Genomic DNA, 20,243 nt, shown 5'->3' with positions numbered 1-20,243 from the left:
GCTCTTTCAGGAGGCAGGTTCTTTGGGTCAGTTTGCGTTTAAAAGCTTAGAGACAAAATTAACACTTTTCAAAATAAGGTTTAATTATAAGAAAGGTTAAGATTGGTGCGAATAAAATATTTACAGAAAAATGGGTTACAAAGAAATAGACACACAATTCAGCAATTTAGAAGAATAGTTAATAATTAGAAATGAAATACTTGCATTCAAAAAGTCCTGGTATTATCAGAGTTCCAGAAGCTGAACATGTGTGATCGGTCTTCAATGGGTAGATGTTCCTTTCCTTGATGTTACATGAGACTGAGAGCTCCATCAGCTCCTGTCTTTTTCTCTGGCCCACAGGGGGTGTCCCCAGACGTACTTGACCAATAGACACTGGGGCCATAGACTGCTAAGGGACCTCCCGGTTAGACAGATTTCTAACAGAAGTCATATCTCGAAATATGTAATGGTTACATTCTTGAAACTGATATTTTATAACTAAGCATGTCATTTGCTTTCAAACAATATCAAACATGAATATCTTTTATCACAGAGGGAATATCTTATCGCTCGTTCCAATTCCCTGTATGACAGGGTGACCATGTTTGGTCTTGTTACGTCCAGTATGTTATTCGGCATTCAAATATTTACTTTTTGTTAATATGTTATGTTCAGGTAAAAAGTTATGAATTTTGCGTGTAACTGTGGTCATTTTCCTAATGATCAATTTGGCTTGTGGAATTCCACACAGCCTGGTCAGCCGTAGTCAACATCTGTGCTGATAAGGGTTGCTTTGTTTATGACCCGGCCGGAATGTGTTAAGATAAGGCTGCTTTGAGGCTTGCATACTAATGTTCGGTGACCCCGGGAGTTAATTAACACTGCCAAAAGGAGCTGGGGTGAGGGGCGGGTAAAGGAATGACCTTTTTGGTTCTGAAAACTGTCAGCTGCGCTTTGAAAACACATAATGGTTGCATGCGACAGCTGTAAACGAAATGGCTGCCTGACAAACTGGGGTCCCAATGCACGATACCATTACAGCCCCATGTAGAAGGGGCCTTACATTCTCTAATGCAGTTCTGTCCATACTGCCATTATTTGTATTGATTGTAGGTGAAGCTGTTGCAATGCAAACCAAGGACCTTGAACTCCAGATCCTACACTTGGGGTGCCAGCCCCACAGACCCGTATCTCTATTGATTGTGACCTGTTAACCATTGACTCAACAGGCACAGGTTGTATTTTGATTTTCTATTGAAATCTTGGTATTTTCATACCAAATATATTTCATTCAAAAACAATGAAAGAACCATGAATGTTGCCAATGCGCGGGGGCTAAATAACAGTAACAAAAGCAAACATTAGTTGTCATCATGAAACCAGGCTAGAGAGGCAAGCCTTGATGTGTTCTGTGCCCAGACAGACAGCTCAGGCTTCCTAGTTAGAGTGAACTGTACTAAAGGCTAGCCTAGTTTCAAGGTTTAAAGGTAAACTATGAACAAAAGGAGGCAGAAAAGGAAAAAAGGAGAGGCAGTTGTAAGGAAAGAAGACAAGTGCTGAGAGATGACAGAAAAAAAGGGTGGAGAAGAAGGGCAGGGCGGGGGGGTTGGGGTTTCTCTTCTGGGGCTCAGATTCAAACATTCTATGAGTGCCTGAAGGTAGCTAAGGGTAGGCAGGTCAAGGGGTAAGTTATAGTGGAGCCAGGGTTCCCAGACTTGGGAATCAGCAAGAATGCTAGAGTTCATTTCAGTAAGTAACATGCTCAATGTGCTCAGCTAACTAAACTCTTAAAATCGTGAGGGCTCCCGCGTTATCACTTTAAGTAAATAAGATAAACTAACAGTCGTCAAACACCAACTTAGCTAACCCGTGGCTAATAAAAGTAAAAATAAAACATAAATAGAGTGATATTGATAAATGGTGCAGACGTCACTTCCGGTATGCCTTTGCCCTACGCGTTGCTTCACACCCACCTGACTTCATCAGGTGACAATCATTTTTTAAAATAGGCAATCGACCAAATCAAACCATCTTTTCATGTGTATGCTTAAGAAATCGTCCCTCAGACTGTACTGAGGTAGACTAATAATAACCCAAGGAATAATTGGGCTATGTGAAACAGAGCACAGGAATACCGGGAGAGACTTATAAATGGATTAATAGCTGTTTCGGTCTACAGTTTTAAAGTGTGTTTTAGTAATCAATTTTTTTTTATTGATTACTAAAAACACACTTTAAAATTGTAGACCAAAACAGCTACCTCCCCTTAGAAATGTTGGCTTTTTAATATACCGAAAGGCCAACTTATGCAAATTAGACACAATTGTACTCGCATAGAAGATTACGAAGAATGGGCAATGAAAAAAGGAGAAAGATTCATCAACAAAGGATATCAAAGAGAATTAATTCAAGAAAAAAAAATCACAGAAGTAGCACAAGCTAATAGAGAGACACTAAATGAAAATAAAAACCAGGAACAAAATGTATTAACGTACAAAATACCCATTATTTTAGACATGCAATATAAAAAAAAATAGAGAAAAAATTATACAACATCATTGGCATATAGACAAACATTTACAGACTGTACTACCTCAAAGACCTAAGTTTATTTATAAGAGAGCTCCGACAATTCGAGATAAAGTGGTAAAGAGCATACCTGACCCTCCCAAAAAGCAGTTTACATTCTTTACTGGAGAAGGCTTTTATCCCTGTAAAAGATGTTATGCATGTACATGTACAAGACAACCGAATGAAAAGAAGTTCAGCTTCGTATCCACCAGCACAGGTATAAGAGGTACAAGATTTGACTTTATAGGATGTGTAAGGGTAATCCCAAAACTCACAGGTTTCAATAACATTTTGACTGTTGAAGCCAGATTGAAAATTATATTTATTTAGACAAACATGTAGATAGGAAGCCATGTTTGGAGAGCAAGTCAATCTTACATTACATTCTGTTGGCTTAATGAACATTGCTCTAACTGGCTAGGGTTTGTAATACACTTTTATACACTACAATGGGTGGCACCTAGCTATCTAATTTCTTTTGAAGTCCCATGTGGTGACATTTTGGAGTCTTTTGGTATGCGGACGGCCATTCACATAGATGTGTGACTTCCAGTTTAGTTCCTTGAACAAATCTTTAAAGACTTGAGATAGCAATCTTGCAAATGAAGGGCTGAACACAACATCTGCTCTAAAATATGACTTCTCACACAATATATATCCAATATCTCTGCTTAATCACAAATCCATGCCCGATAATCATAAGTAAATATTTGATAAATAAAATGGCTGCTTCCCTTTTCCTCATCAGATGCAACAACAAAGGAGCAATTTATTCTCTAGAATGCAGTTGCGGGTTGCAATATTGAGGTCGAGTAAAAAGACAGTTGAAAGTGAGGAGTAAAGAACATGTCCAAAATATTCAAAGGGATTTGACAAACATAATATCTCCAAGCACTTTGCCCAAGTTCACAATAGAGACCCTACTCATCTTAAGTTTTGGGGTATTGAACCCTATAAAAAGCATTGGCGGAGTAGCCATTAAGTCAGGACCCTTAGCTAATGGGAATCAAAATGGATTTTCAACATGGATACCTTCACCCCTCAAGGGTTAAATGTAGAATTTGACTTAAGCTGTTTCTTGAGCGATTTTTAATGTTCTATTAGGTTTTAGTCTTATACTATTCTGTGTAGGTAACTGTAATGTCTATGTGTTTACTTAAAATGCTCAGAGCTTAAGTGTTAATTAATATATAATTAGTTAATTATACACTATTTCTTCTATGCAATTATTTACATTCACCCTATAATTATTGCATATTTTTTAAATAAAGATTTTCCTGTACCCCCGTTCCTTATCTTCAAATAAGATAAGACATTTAGTCATTTCAGGACATCATATAGTTCACCTGGTTTAAATGGGTATGTTATTTAAGTTTTAATTGATATTTTAAATGATTATTTTAACTTTGTATTGAATATTTATTTATTAAAATGTTTTATGTCTTTATAAATGTTCATTTTGTAAGTCGCTCTCAGTATTTCCATGCTCTGTTTCACATAGCGCAATTATTCCTTGGGTTATTATTAGTCTACCTCGGTACAGTCCAAGGGATGTCTTAAGCATACGCATGAAAAGATGGTTTGATATAGTTAATTGCCTATTTTAAAAAATGGTTGCCATGTCAAATATACACTTTATACATAGGATCACTATTCTATTTGGTCTTCAATAAAATGGCTTCTTTGATTAGGACTATTAGAACATGGCTGCTGCACTATATGAAAGCCATGGACTCCAAGAAAATGGCCGCTGCATCAGAGACAATCATTACCCTATATAAGCACATCACATATGCCCTTTTGTTATCCCCTGCTGAAGTTACTTGGGCTTGGCGCAACACGTAGGGCAAAACTGACAAACTCAGCGCTCATGGATCATACGATTGTTTGTAGTTTTAAAAAAGTGAGTACTCAAGTTGTTGCTTATTAATAAAATCTTTTAAACGATAATGCACTATGGAGATCCCTCTTTTTACCCACACAAACAATGGAGCCATTTAAGGAGGAATTAGGAGAGGACCGCAGCGGTGACACACTATTCTTAAAGGCTCTGAAAACAATCAAAGGAGGGAAGGCCCTAGATGAGAACTGAAGGATTTGCATTTAAAGATATACAATCCAATGCTGTTACCGTACAGCAGTAAGATGAGCGGCCTGTGAGCACAGAGGTGTCAGCACACTGAAGATTTGTGTTGGAGTCACTGTGTAACAGTCACCCATATCATATGGTGAAGGGACACGTTGTGATATATCTTATATATTTTAAAGAATCTACTTGTACCTATATGAATGGTCTTACATTCTAGGTGGACTTACCACTAAACACATTAAGCTTTTTTTTTGATCATTACTCGTTTATTATCTTTTAATATAAAGAGCTAAATAAACTCTAGTGTCAAATATTTTATATGCAGCTCCAGGCAAAATTAGGCTCCACACTCCACAATCGGGTTCCACAAGACTAGATTAACCAGTTTTGTTGCATGACAGTAAGGGCTCTTTCACACGGTCCGCCTCCGTAGCCGGCGGATGACAGCTCCGTCTCCGCTTGCAGTGCGGAGAGGGAGGTGTCACAGCCCCCGCTGGTCTCTATGGGGGATCAGATGAGAGCGGACCGCCTGTCCGCTCTCATCCGATCCGATCCGATCCCTGAATGGATGGAAAATTAGGATTTCCATCTGCCCAGATTTCACGGACAGGATCGGATACGGATGGCAGCAGGTGTCAGCGGAGGTGTCTCCGCTGACATCCGCTGCCCCATAGAGCTGCATGGAGGATCCGATCAGATCTGCCTTAAAAACTGACAGGCGGATCTGATCGGACCGCCCGTGTGAAAGGGCCCTAAGTACAAGGGACTGAGTGGCCCATTCCTGAGTCTTTGAGAATGGAAATAGTAAACAAAGTCAGTGGAAATAGTAAACAAAGTCAATGGAAATAGTAAACAAAGTCTAGACAAGGCTGAAAATTTTAGACCAAATTGAAATCAAGTTTGGATTGGTCTACCTGAAATCGAAAACATCACTTTTCTGACAACAGCCTCCAAAACATCTGTCATTGTAAGATAGGAGGGATTTGGCTATCCATATTGGTACCCAACACCAGTGGAAGAGAATCTTTAAGCAAATTCGAACGTGTTAAATGAGCATTTGGTTATTCTGGATCAGGTTTTGGTCCAATGTTCTAAAGCAGGGGTCTCCACATTTTCTAAACAACGTGCCCGTTTATTGTCCTTCAGACTTTGGGGCGCCAGACTGTCGCCAGTGAGAGAAAAAAATGCCCCAGCATCAGTGGGAGGAAAACATTTTCATAGTGTCTATGGTCATTAGAAAGAGAAATAGTGGCACATCACCGGTATTAATAGGAGAAATAGTATCCCATTGTTGTTTTCAGTGGAAGGAATAGTGCCCAATTTTTCATCTTGGTGGGAGGAAAAGTACCCCATTAATGATGTCATTGTAAGGAATAATGCTCCATTGTTAGTGTCAGTGGTAGGAATACTACCCTACTGTTGGTGTCAGTGGAAGGAATAGTGTCCCTTCAATGTTGTCAGTGGAAAAAAGTACACAATCTTTTATCTCAGAGGAAGGACTTATGCCCAATCATTGATGTCAGGGAAAGGAATCGTGCCCCATCATTGATGTAAGTGGACGGAATTAATGCTTTATCATTGGTGTAAGTGGAAGGAATAATGCTCAATTGTTGGTGTCAGTGGAAGTAATACTTCCAGGAGTTCCCTCCCAGAGTCATTAGCAGGCTAGTTATGGAATGCAGCCTCTGGCTCAGAGCAAAGATTTATGGGAGTGGGGCCCTATAGCGGAGGAGTGGAGACAGGGTTAACCCATCAGACCATGCATGGCCTGAAAAGACCGCTTTGATGTTCCAACAGTCTGAGGCTCAAAGTCAGTAGCTTTTTGGATACCCAAGGTCAAACGTTTAGCATACTTCTGAGGGGATATCTGGCCTCTTCACCAGCTCTTTCTTAAATCCAGACCTGGTCTGTAAAAAAATGTACATCCCTCGCTCGCTCTGAACTTTGTCCTCTAGACTGTGTTGTCTTATGGCCTAGCAGGCACCAGTCCTGAGGCAAGAGCCAACTTACAAACTGTGCCCTGGGTTACGGTGGTGTTCAGATTGCCAAAAGAGGTAGCTCCCTCAAAGGGGTCTTACACTAGACCTGTTAAAAGGTTAGATCAGCAAGCCCAGGCCCCAGCCATAGTACTCACTTTGCCATAACTGATGGGAGCAAAACCCACGCCACTACGCAAATTATGTAAATTGGAGCCTCACTATTGAAACCGACACCAGCTCCGGCTCCTGAACTAACGAGTTTCTTAAAACGCTCTTGAATACTCCGTCTACATTCTCCTTTTACGTTTCCATCACTTTAAACATGGCCACAAGAGTCCAGGCCGACATTTCAGGCCATTCACTGCATCTTCCAAGGAAGAGCAATATGCTTGCTTGCCTCATCAAGGCCTCAACAACTAGAGAGGCAGCTTTTAGATGCTTCACATCCATATCTCTAAATGGATACAGTTTGGCCATCTTGCTTAGAAGGGAGGTATAGTATATACCTCAAGGTCTTGCTCCACTCATCCAAAATGATATCCCTTATTTCTGTTAGAAATGGGAAATTAGAATGCTCTCTCTAGAGGTGCTTAAAGAACTTCCTCTTGCTTTGCAGGAAACTCTACAGGTTCTTACTCATGTAAATGCCTCCTTCATTGCCCTGACCAAAGGCGTCACAAGGGCATGGGACTCATCTCGCTCTGCCTCACTTTCTGAGGTCTTCATAGATAGATGGCTTGGTTAGGACGGTTCCAGTTCTTCCTGGCTGTCTCTAGTGGGAGATCACGCCCTAACGGCTGTTGGACTTTGCTTGTGGCTAGTCCCCCACTCTTTAAGGGTTTTCTGCACTACGCGGGTCACCAGAGATTCCATTTGCTGGAAATCACCATTACCTTTTCCAAAGGCCTGGGCTTACATGGGCGGACATGGCAATGGATGTGGTACCTAAAGGAGGATTCAGAGCTTCTGCTATGAAGGCTGGACCTTGAGGGTGACTAATGACGTCTAAATCTGGAGGAAAAATGTTCATGTAGTGACCTAATGAGGTCTTTATCATCTCAAGCTGTGTATTGTCAAGCTGACCTAGAAGGACTTCAAACCCTAAAAAGAAAACAAAAAAGGGTTGAAAGAAAAGGGTTAAAACACCAAAAGGAGTGCCTAGGCAAGTGAGGAAAGGAAAGGGTTGAACACACCCCCTCATCCCCACTATACAAGGGCTAGTCATAAGTGGGGGCAGTGATACATCTGTAATGTGGAAACTGCACAGAAAGCCAAACTGTACAGGTGATAGAACCATCAGGATCACACACACACAGGCAGCACACAAGGGTGTTATTACAGAGCATATACCTGTGATGATTACACACAGCATTTAGGGAAACTATTTCAAGCTGCCTACAGAGGAATCCCAATAACAACAGTACTGACCACTGATTGAATTTCTCCACTGTAATGACACCACCGCCGCCCACAGCGTGCATGCGTGAAGTCCCTGGGCAACCTAGGGACGCCAGGCAGGAAGAGAGAGTGACGGCTTGAAACACAAATGCACTCCAGCCGCCATACGCTGGAAGACACTAGAGCCAGGGAAGAAAAACAGACAAATACTTACAACTGCTGCCATGGAATATGCAAAATAAAAGTATACATCACCGCACATGGCATCCCCCATGACCATGCCTGGATCCAGAAGATACTGCTGCACGGTCCCAGGGCCTTTATGGCCACCTGCTAATAGCAAGGCTCTTAGGCCGTACTGCCGCTTTGCCTACCAATGGCCAAGCTTAAGCTCTTCATGGCACCGCATCCATCGCCCTTCTTCGCCCCGCTTATAGCTGGGGATTGCTGGAGACTCCACATGGCACCGAATCCGTTGCCCTTCTCCACCCTGCTAACAGCTGGGGACTGCTGGAGACTCCGCATAGCACCGAATCCATCGCCCTTCTCCACCCCGCTAATAGCTGGGGATTGCTGAAGACTCCACACGTCTTTGGGCACAGTTTGCCGAACAACCAGGCCTTGATCTTAAACACTTCATCCAAGATAAGACTTCAACCATTCTGGTCCTTAGGAGGACAAAAAACAAACCTGGCCTCTGGCTCAGAGCAAAGATTTATGGGAGTGGGGTCCTATAGGGAAGGAGTGGAGACGGGGTTAACTCATACGCATGCTGCCATGGAGTCTGTCAGGAAATTCTTTTTTATAACTCACTAAAACTCTCACAAGTACTGAACAAAGCTGATGGACACAGATTGTGAGAGGCAGCTACAAACAGACATCAACAGATGCACGCCGTGATGGATGGCTGCAGGTTGTGCCAGTCAGATGTAAATGCTGAGTAACAGAGGGGGGGGCCACCAGTCCTCCTGTAGGGGGCCCAGGAACACAGGGGGGCCCCAGCAGCACGGAGAATCTGGTGGTCTGGCGGAAGGGCAATAACAGAAGGAAGCCCTATGTGGCTTTCTGCAGGAGCTGAAAGCCAGTTTCTCCCCCTTCTGCCAGCTTTCAGCTGCTGCCGGGAGAGACACAGACACAGGGCATCATTCCTGTAATTGCTTCTCTGACACTGATCCCCCTCCCAGTTCTGCCTGCTTCTAAACCCCACCCCCTTCTTGTGTGCCCCCTTTCACTGTGCCCCACACAAACACACAGCGCTGCAGGCTTCCCTGTCCTGTAAAAAAAAATAACAATGTATTTTAAAAAAATAATAATAATTAAACATTGTAATAAATAGTTTAAAAAAAATTGTACAGTAAAATAATTGTAAAATTTTTAATATTTAAAAAAAAAATGTTTTTAAATGGAAAAAACAATTAAAAAGGGCTAATTCACACAGGTTCTCTGTTATGTTTGTTATGCTAATAATGATTTTAGTGTATTTTTAGTAAAAATATTGTCTTGATATATTCGGGTGGGGGGCCCTGCCAGGTAGGCTGTACGGGGTCCCGTGATTTCTAACAGCAGCCCTGGGCCCATACACATAATGAGAATATTGGACAAAAAAAAAACACATTTGGAGAGATCATCCAAAGATCTATTAGTTAGTACACAGCTTTTGTAAGCCGATCACGACAGTTCATGCGAAAATATCCAAAAGGACAAGCACAGAAAAATTTCATGTAAAATAACACAACAAACGATTTTCATGTAATTAGTATAGTATTTGTATGAAAAAAATAATGTGACCAAGACCACGCATGCTCATAAACGAAATAATACATTGCAATACAATACAATACATCACTTCCAAAGCTGTATTCTGTCTTACGAGAATTTTCGTAACTCTAGTAACCTATTCGTTTTCCATAGTTGCCAACATTTGAAAAAAATTTCCAGGGACACTTTGCAGCACAGCTATCAATTACTTACCACACCCACTCCCCCGAAGCTCCGCCCACTCTGCATAATTAATCTCCGCCTACTTATCAGATTATAGGGTCTACTTCATAAAGAGAGAATTACAGGAATTTGAAAAGGGAATTGAAAATTTTAGGCCAAAGTAGCAGAGTTGGAAATATTGTCCCATTCAGCTGCACTACTCCTGCCTAAAGTTTAAAATTCTCATCACAATTCCCTGCAATTCTAAAGTGTCAGCTTGTCAGAAGGTGCTCTGCCTCCCCCTGCTGGCGGATTTCGGAAAGTGCACCATGCTGACACCCTGCCTCCGGTGACACGTTAAATTTGCGACAGACGGGAAGAGTGAGCGGGCACCGAGAGAGAGACAACCTGCTGCCAGAACTACAACACATAGCTGGGGTGAGAGGGACACTGTGTGGAACAAAATAAAAATTATTTACATTGTCCCTGATTAACAGGGACAATGTAAATTACCCGGTACAGGCTCCTATTTGCCGGGATTGTCCCGGGAAAAACGGGACAGTTGGCAGGTATGGTTTTCGATATGAGACTGGCATGCAAAAATAAAACAGACGATCATTCGTCTGATATACTCATTGTGTGTACAATACTAGGATTAACACCCACCTCCCTATAGTACATTAATAACAGAGATCCAAACTTGTACAAAGCTAATGTAACAATTATGTGTGTGACTCTACACAGGAAAAAGATACATTGGAACAATATACGGTATTGCTAGCTAGGGAGGTGTACAATATCCCTCTGTTCACTGTGATATACATGCCACATGGAGATTTCTGTACATCATTAAAACACCTAGGGATTCATTTAGAAAGAATTTGCATAGCTATTTGCCTAGTGATAGTGCATGTACATTTGTTGTGTGTGAATGGGACCAAAAAAAAACAAAAACAATTATAACAAGGCTATATCCTGTGTTGTTCCAATTGTAAATCATTGATTTAACCACTTGACCTTCAGAAGTTTTTACCTCTTCATGACCAGGGAGTTTTTTTGCTATTCAGGACTGTGCTACTTTGACTGGCTATTGATTGATCATGCAACACTGTTTCCAAATATCATTTTTTTTCCACACAAGTAGAACTTTCTTTTGGTGGTATTTAATGACCACTGGGTTTTTAATTTTGTTTTTGCTATATAAACGGAAAACAAATACAGAAAATTTTGAAATCAAAAAAATGTTTTTGTTATAAAGTTTTGCAAACAAACAATCTTTCTTCACACATTAAGGCCCCGTTCACATTGCCGCGATCCGACTTGGGGGGGCGACCTCCGAGGTCGCGGTGCGAGCAGCGCGCCGCGACCTCGGAGCGGCCGCCACGGACTTCATAACATTGAAGTCTATGGCGGTCGCCTCTGGGTCGCCCCTAAGAAGCTCCGGACCCTTTTTCTAAGTCGGAGCGACTATTAGAACGGGTCCGCAGCTTCCCTATGGAAGGTGACCTACGGCGACCTGTGAGGCAACCAGGTCACCTCACAGGTTGCCTTAGTGTGAACGGGGACATAGGCCATAATGTAGTCTTCTATATTTTTTTTAGGTAAAAATAACCCAAATCAGTGAGTCTGCAAACGATGGCATATACTGTATATGTTTGAAAATTGATCAATCCTAATGTACTAAATGTCTAATTTCCTGAGGCCCTAAAACACCAGAACAGTACAAATACCCCCAAATGACCAATGTTTCTAAAGTAGACAGTCCAATGTATGTAGGAGGCACAGGGAGTTTCTTGAAATTGTAATTTTTTTGTCACAATTTTTTGGAAAATTAAGAAATTAAATAAAATTTGTTGTTTTTTTTTACATACTGTCACCAGTTCAGTACAGCATCTTCATATGGTGTGGCAGTGATCAGGGATACAGACTGGCAACGGTATGAAAAAAAAAACACATAGGGGGTGCGCACATGTGCACTGTGACGTAGGGGTCTATTGTGATGCCTGGGGGAGCCGCCCACCAGCAGTAAATGTACTGTTGGTCGGCAAGTGGTTAAAATATATAATACAATAGGTCGCTGGATGGAACAAAGTATTATATAAAAAAGTGATTAAATGTGTTATTTTCCATTTTAAATCAATGGTTTACATCCCTGGTACCCAACACGTTGCATGTGGCTGTGACCTATTGGGCATTATATAGATAGCAGAGTGACAGCAGGGTGCCAGGTGCTGGAATGCTGTTCATGTTCCAGCACTGGAAGAAAGACTGTAGTGTGGGCAAAGTTATTTCCTTGCACAGTACAAGTAAAATCCCGCCTAAAGAAAGTGTCACGGGAGCTGGTGATCAGGTAAGGGGGGATGCGTGGGTTAACTTTTACTGCCACTTACCACCAATGCATGTGGGTTAAATTCACTGCCACTGAGTTAACAGTACTGACACTAGTGCTGGGGGCTTTTACTTTGTTCACTGACAACAATGTTGGGGGTTACTATTGCGTTCACTGACATCAATGTTGGGGGTTATTATTAGGTTAACTGACACCGATGTTGGGAGGTATTATTGCGTTCACTGACACCAATGCTGGAGGTTATTATTGTATCCCCTGACACCAATCTTGGGGGTTATTATTATTTCCACCGACATTAATGCTGGGGGTTACAATTGCACTCATGGAAACTAATATAGGCGGTTATTATTGCATCCACTGACAACAATGTTGGAGGTTATTATTGCATCCACCGACATCAATCTTGGGGGTTATTTTTGGGTTAAGTGACACTGAAATAAGCTGTTTTTATTGCATCCCCTGACACCAATGTTGGGGGTTATTATTGTGTCCACCAACACCAATGCTTAGGGTTATTATTCTACCCACTGACACCAATTCTGTGGGTTATTATTGTGTCCACTGACACCAGTGTTGAGGGTTAATACTTTGTTCGTTGACACCAATGCTGGGGTTTATTATTACACCCACAGACACCAATGCTGGGGGTTATTATTACACCCACTGACACCAATGCTGGGGGTTATTATTACACCCACAGACACCAATGCTGGTGGTTATTATTACACCCACAGACACCAATGCTGGGGGTTATTATTACACCCACAGACACCAATGCTGGGGGTTATTATTACACCCACAGACACCAATGCTGGGGGTTATTATTACACCCACTGACACCAATCCTGGGGGTTATTATTACACCCACTGACACCAATTCTGGGGGTTATTATTACACTCAGTGACACTAATGCTGGTCTTTATGTACTCCAACTTCTTTGGTGTAAATTAGAATACACTACAAAAAAAGATGAACCAACATTTGGGGGCGCTGAGATGTGTAAATGCACTGCTGTTGTGCTGCCTTATCAAAGTGTTAGGGGCTCCACTGGAGGCCCTCTATAATTTTCATTTAACCACCTCTGATTTACATTAAAACAGCTCAGAATATAGCCTATTTACATTATTTTTTTTTCCCCCCATTTGTTCCGCACAAAACAAGTGTACATGCACATTTACTAGGCAAATGGCTATGCAAATTATTGATAAACCAGCCCCATAGTTTATGCCATGGGTGCTCAACCTGTGGCCCTCCAACTGTTGCAGAACTACAAGTCCAATCATGCCTCTGCCTTTGGGAGTCACGCTTGTAACTGTCAGCCTTGCAATGCATCATTCCGCAACAGCTGGAGGGCCACAGGTTGAGCACCAATGGTTTATGCACTACCAGGTGTGTTAGCAGTCCTTAGCAAGTATCTAAACAACGTATACATGCAAATAAGATTACCAGTGGTAAAGACCTGAGGAACTACCACTGCTACACAGGGTGCTTTATACATGCAAAGAAGTCTCCCAACCTCTCTACCAATTAATGGCTTTAAAATAAAGAATATTCCAGATCAGGGGTCACCAAACTTTCGAAACAAAGGGCCAGTTTACTGCCCTTCAAATTTTAGGGGGGCCAAACTGTGGACAGTGGAACTTAAAAATGCCCTGGCATCGGTGGGAGTAAGCAATGCCATGGGCTTGGGGGTCAGTGGAAGTAAACAGAAAACATAATTTTGTGTCAGTGGGAGGAAGATTTGGGAGGAAGATTAGTCGATCGTTGGTGTCAGTGGGAGGAATAGTGCCCCAAGGGCCAGAAAAAGGCAACCAAAGGGCCATATCTGGCCTGCAGGCTGCAGTCTGGAGACCCCTGTTCCAGATGTACAGGAACCTTTTTATAAGTATGATTAGAAAATCAACCCTGTGACATACTAATAATGCCCGGGTGGGAGGCTATTTGGTGAGCACTATAGATCACAGTGCCCCAGTTAGCACCAATACATATGTCAGTGTCCTTCAGCCCCCTCCTGCCCCTAGAGCCTCACAGGGCCCCATATTTCAGTGCACTCAAAAGGGCCTCCCACCCAGCCTCCCAGCTCCCCGCTTTTATCCAACTGACAGGCAGTCCTCCTCAGACCTAATTATAATAGGGACATCTTTTCCCCGGGGACACCACTGACACAAGGACTGTTCTTCTTCACAATTCTTCTTTTGCCACTGTTAGCCCCATGGTTTGCACCATTATGAAACTCAGTTCACTGCACTGCAGGGGTGGACTGGACTGGAAGGCAAGGGGGCAATTGCCCCATGGGCAGCTCTGCACTGCTTCGACCGCAGACATGCCTAAAGGTTTCCTGGTAAAGAGGCGTAAAAATTATCTTGTATCCTACTAAGTGCGGGATAGATGAGTACAGAGCGCAGGCCGCCACCCTGACATTGATGGTGTACGCTGTGTCTGAGCAAAGGCTGGTTTCATGCTCCACCAGAGGCTTTCCTCCCCCAGCCAGCCCTGACTGAGCTTCCTGGCTCCCCCAGGCTGCCCCCTGCCAGCCAGTTCGGGAACCCGTGCAACCGCCTGGTGAGTAGAGAATACCTGGAGCGGAACTTCAGCCTAGGATGGGGGGGGGGGTCGAGAAGAGGCAGGAAAGAGGGAGAGTGGGAGAGGGGCCAAGTTGCTGCACCCTGGGCCTCTGGGTTGTACTTGCCCCCTGGGCCAAAAGTTGCCAGTCAGCCCCTGCTGCAACCATTAAATGCATTTCGGCGGGCTGCACTGTATGCATTTTTCTTCCTAATACCTCCTAGCTAAGCGTGCATATTTTGGTGCCTCTTATTTGACATTTCTTTCGTTTTTAGTTTTTTTTTTTTTTATTATACATTGAATGTCTGCCTCTTGTTTCAAGACTTTGTAACCATTTGTTTGAGGACATATTAAAAATAGGGATGTGGCTAAATATGTAGATGTGATCTTATGTGTAGTGTAGTTATAAGTTTGTTTGGCCAGTAGGATGACCCCTGATTTTATTGTAAAAAGGTGGTCACCTTAGTTTTCAGAAGGCTTTACTGTGCTGCGCACTGATTTGGTTTGAGGGCTTTTTTTATTCCTTCTGTCCCTTGTTTCCAAAACCTGAAAGATTAATTATACTGTCTTGTTGAGTCTCAAACCCTTCTGTATAGAAGCCCTGATTTCCATACACAACACTGATGATGACCAAAAAGTGTGTAACAGTTGTATGCATTCTGGAATAAACGATTCTTTCCCCAAACCCTTTGGAAAAAAAAAAAAAAAGCTGTGAATGCAGGCTAAGTGCTCCAGTGGTGCTACAGCTAAGGGGAAACATTTCTATCCTATGGATCAGAGTTTGGGCACTGCTCTGGTCACTGACCTGCAGCAGCTTCTTTCATTTTCAGGGATTGAAAACCTTTGAAATATTATTTTTATTAAAAGTACACTGAGTGTGCCAAAGGTAAATAATGTCTTGCAATCTACAATATAGCTAAAGTATGCCATCTACTGGATAAATATGAAAATGCATCATGTAAAATAATTATTTTACACGATAACTACACTACTATTACGGTACCAAAAACCAAGCATACTTTCTCATACTCATGAGTAGGCATTAGCAGTTCTGCCCAGGTTTGATTCGTAGGGGCTCATCAAATTCTTGAAATTCACAAAACCCAAACAGTAAACCCCAAAAAGTCTACGGGGCAAATTCCGATACTAATTTGTTTCAATTTTAAGGACTAATAGGCTAAGTATTTAAAGAATTATAAAAGTAGGGGGGCATGGGATACTGGGCACTGTGAGTTTGCATCAAGGGCTGATCGCTTGCAGGTAATCATTGCATAAGCGATCACATGCGAGTGGTTACGATTAGCTGCGGGAGACTGCAGTCTTCCATTGCATTTAATGGGGCTGTGGCTTGAAGCTAATCGCCAAGAACCCCTACTAGGGTTCTCGCATATAAATGAAGTCAAACCTATTAACAAGTCTAAATGCAGCCTAAAAACCCAATTCCAATTTACATTAACTCATCACGTGAGCCGTTTTAAAATGGACTCGAAGTGGATAAAACAAGCTTATGACTGCAGCTCCAGCAATGAACTTGGTGTCATTTTTTTTCAGACATTAATCAGTTATTCAGTAAAAGTGACCCAGGTGGATCTACAACTAACTAGTGTAGAGAAGGGATTGTTAGCCTCCTTGTGGTAGCAATAAAAATGAAAAAAAAGAAATAAATTAAAAGTGTAAAAACATTGTAGTGAAATGCATAAAAATGTATTAAAAAAAAATCCAAAGCACCTCCCCTCCCCGCGCATATATGCAAAGGCAAATGTGTGTGTATATAAACAAAAAAAAAAATGCCATAAGATTAGTTAAAACCCCCATAATATAGATATTTATGCTATATGTTGGTAGCAGTGAAAGGGTTAAAGTGACTCCTTCTCTTAATTTAAAGTGTAAATAAAAGCTCTACCTGCCTGGACCATAACTTTGCCTGAAGATAGAGGGCATAAAATGATGGTCATTAGCTTGTCAGCCCTGACCATGAACCCCAAACACATAGAGCAGAGTGCCAGACTCATTGGAAGTGGACGTTCAGCAAGTTTTTCTTTCTAAAATTTAGACTCGGTGGAGAAAAATGAAGCACTCCTCTCCACAGAAGTTCTGTCACTTCTCCATTTTGTCCAAACCTACAGGAAGCCTGCGGAGTTCTACTTTATTATTGTTGGATGATCCTTCTAAAAAATAGTAAGAAACCAAAAAAGAATTGCAATTTAAAGGGGAACTACACTGCATCTGAGGACTACAAACCAAAAATGTTTTTTTAATTCATTTTTAAGCACTTCCAGCCCAAGGCAATTCTGGTACTCCTCTCCTACATGTACAGTAAAAACCATCATTTTTTTTTTTTTTATAGAAATGTACTCAGAACCCCCAGCCACTATATATGTTTTTTTTAACAGAGACCCTAGGAAATAAAATGGCGGTTGTTACAACTTTTTATGTCACACAATATTTTCTCAGCAATTGTTGAAACACAATTTTTTATTAAAAAAAAAAAAAACAGTTTCAAAGTTAGCCCAATTTTTTTGTATAATGTGAAAGATGATGTTACCCTGAGTAAATAGATACCTAACATGTCATGCTTTAAAATTGCGCACACTTGTGGAATGGCACCAAACTTCGTTACTTCAAAATACCCATAGGCAATGTTTTAAAAATGTTTACAGGTTACCCCTTTAGAGTTACAGAGGAGGTCTTGTGCTAGAATGATTGCTCTTGCTCTAACCTTCACAGGGATACCTTATGTGTGGTTTGAGCATTGTTTACATATGTGGTTGCGACATACGTATGCGTTCGCATCTGTGTGCGAGCACGCGGGCGCTTAATTTTTTTTTTTTTTACTATAAGTCCCCACATCTCTCCCCTAGGTTGAAAAACATAAAAACATGAGATAAAAAAAAAAAAAAAGGATTTCAGCCTTTCCGCCGAAAACACGGCAGTGTTTACTTCTGCCAATGCCAGAAGTGATGTCATTGTGCCTGGCCTCCAGGAGTCATAGGGATAGCCAGGGACCATCATTCTCTTGCTCTCCGAACGCAGGATGTCCTCCCGCCACCTGTAAAAACAATCAAGCAGGTGAACAGGCATTATGATTGTTCTTACTGTGCAGGGAATCGCCGGCGGAAAATAATGATATCTAGATGATGCCTGCAACTGAAGGCATCATTCAGATATCACCAATCAAAGTGCAGGACGTCATATGACATCCTACTGACAGGAAGTGGTTATTATTCAAAGAAAACTCCCCCATCTATCAATGTCTCCAAGCTTTTTTTTCCTGAGAAATCACTTTGAAAAACATCTAGCATTCCCGGCCAGGGGCCCAGGGCCATCTTGTGTAAGGGCAGATCAGTCATTTACTTCCTGGATTCCATTTGCCCTTAGCTCAGGCATGTAGGCAGGAGGGTGTGCTTAGCTGAGAACATCTTTTCTCCCCTCCTGAAGTCTCCTGGGATGTATGACATCATTGGCCTGGGCCTTAGAAGTCAGGGAGTAAGACTTAATGCACCCAGGACATTTGAAAACCTCTCCTAAATGCTGGAATTTGACAGCTAGTAACTGACGGTTAAAAACGTCAGTTTTGCCGCATTTATGCGCGTTTAGCAGTGTTTGCATTTAGAAGCGTTTTTACATTGTAAAGTGGTCAGAAATGAATCCCCATTGAAAACACCTACTGTATAAAAGAAACCCTAATAAATGCAAATTACCACGTTTAGACGTGTTTGCGCGCTGTTACAAGCATTTGGCATTTCAAATGGCTATAAACTTCCCTCTGAACGCATTTTTTTTCCTTTAAAAAAATTGCCACTAAACTCAACTGCCTCTAATTGACTATAAATATCCCAGTGTACATGGACAGATAAGATAACAGAGGAGAGTTCAGGGGCTGCTGCATAAAACACCCAACTGCTCCTAAATGTCCGTTTATCAGCAGCAGTCTATATGAAGCCAAAGAAACCCAAAAAAAAAAAAAATATTAAAAGAAGTAAATATGATTTCCTTTCCTATTTACTAATGCTTGCAGCATAAGGATTAAAAATAGCAAACGTTGATTAGAGAGTGAAGTTACATTTTAAAAATATTTTTTTTTCCACTCTCTCTCATAAACATGTGCATGATGAAAAAAATGTGTTTGGTTTTTTTTAGTTTAGATTCATTAATCTAGTTATTTAATTTCATTAAATTTGATTCATTCATTCAATTCATATTTGGAATTCGTATTTCAGAATTCTATGTATTTTTTTAATTTTCTTCAAATCTACTGATTTTTTTTTCTCGATTTGAAACATTTGAATCGAAAAAAAAAATTTTGATTTGAATGCGGCACACGAGTAACCAAACATCTGATTGTTTTTTTACACATTGATCTTGTTTGTAAAAATAATACTTTTTTTCAATATATGCAAAGTGTTCTAGTTAATAAAAGTAGTATCTTACTTTTAACATTTTACTATGTATAGTACTGTGCAGAAGTTTTAGCCAGCTGAGAAAAATCATGTCAAGTACAAATGCTTTTAAATATTTATATTTTACTGATTTCTTTTTATCAATTTTAGGCCTCATGCACACAAGGCGTTAGAAAAACGAGCTGCAGAACCACTTCTAACGCCAGGAAAAAGCAGCTGTAAAAACATGCTTTTAGTAGCTTTTTCCATTGGCGTTATTGCACGTTTGGCCACGTTGACTTTTAGCAGCGTTTTTCTGCCTCGATTCAAAATTAATAGTTGCCTATGAGCCGTCTTAGAAACGGCTTTCAACCCATTGATTTAAATGGAAGTCGCATCACAAGTCGGATCAGGATGATCCGACTTGTGGTGCGACTTGTGCTCTGAAATGGAAAAAAAACTGACATGGGTTCCCCCCCCTCCCCCCCCCAGGTTCCAAACCAGGCCCTTGGGGTCTGGTATGGATTTTGAGGGGAGCCCCATGCTGAAAAAAAACGCCCCCCTCCTGGACCATACCAGGCCACATGCCCTCAACATGGGGGGGTGGGTGCCTTGGATCAGGGAGGCTCTGCACCCCCTACCCCAAAGCACCTTGTCCCCATGTTGATGAGGACAAAGGACTCTTCCCGACAACCCTGGGCGGTGGTTGTTGGGGGTCTGCGGGCAGGGGGGCTTATCGGAATCTGGATGCCCCCTGTAACAAGGGGGCCCCCCAGATCCCGGACCCCCTCCCTATGTGAATGGGTATGGGGTACATTGTACTCCTACCCATTCACCCCATAAAAGGCAGTGTATGTAAATTATGACAAGAGACAGTTTTGAGAAGTCCTTTATTAAAAATCTTCCTCTGATCTTCTCCCCTCCGGTCTTCTTCCTCTGGTCTTCTCCATCTGTGTTTGGTCAAAATGCTTTTCTAGGTTGACCTTTATCCATAGTTGATTTTATTTTTCAC

This window comes from Pelophylax lessonae (assembly GCF_965119305.1).
Source record: "Pelophylax lessonae genome assembly, chromosome: 3".
Classification (NCBI taxonomy): Eukaryota; Metazoa; Chordata; class Amphibia; order Anura; family Ranidae; genus Pelophylax; species Pelophylax lessonae.
Note: the sequence above shows the minus strand (reverse complement) of the source record.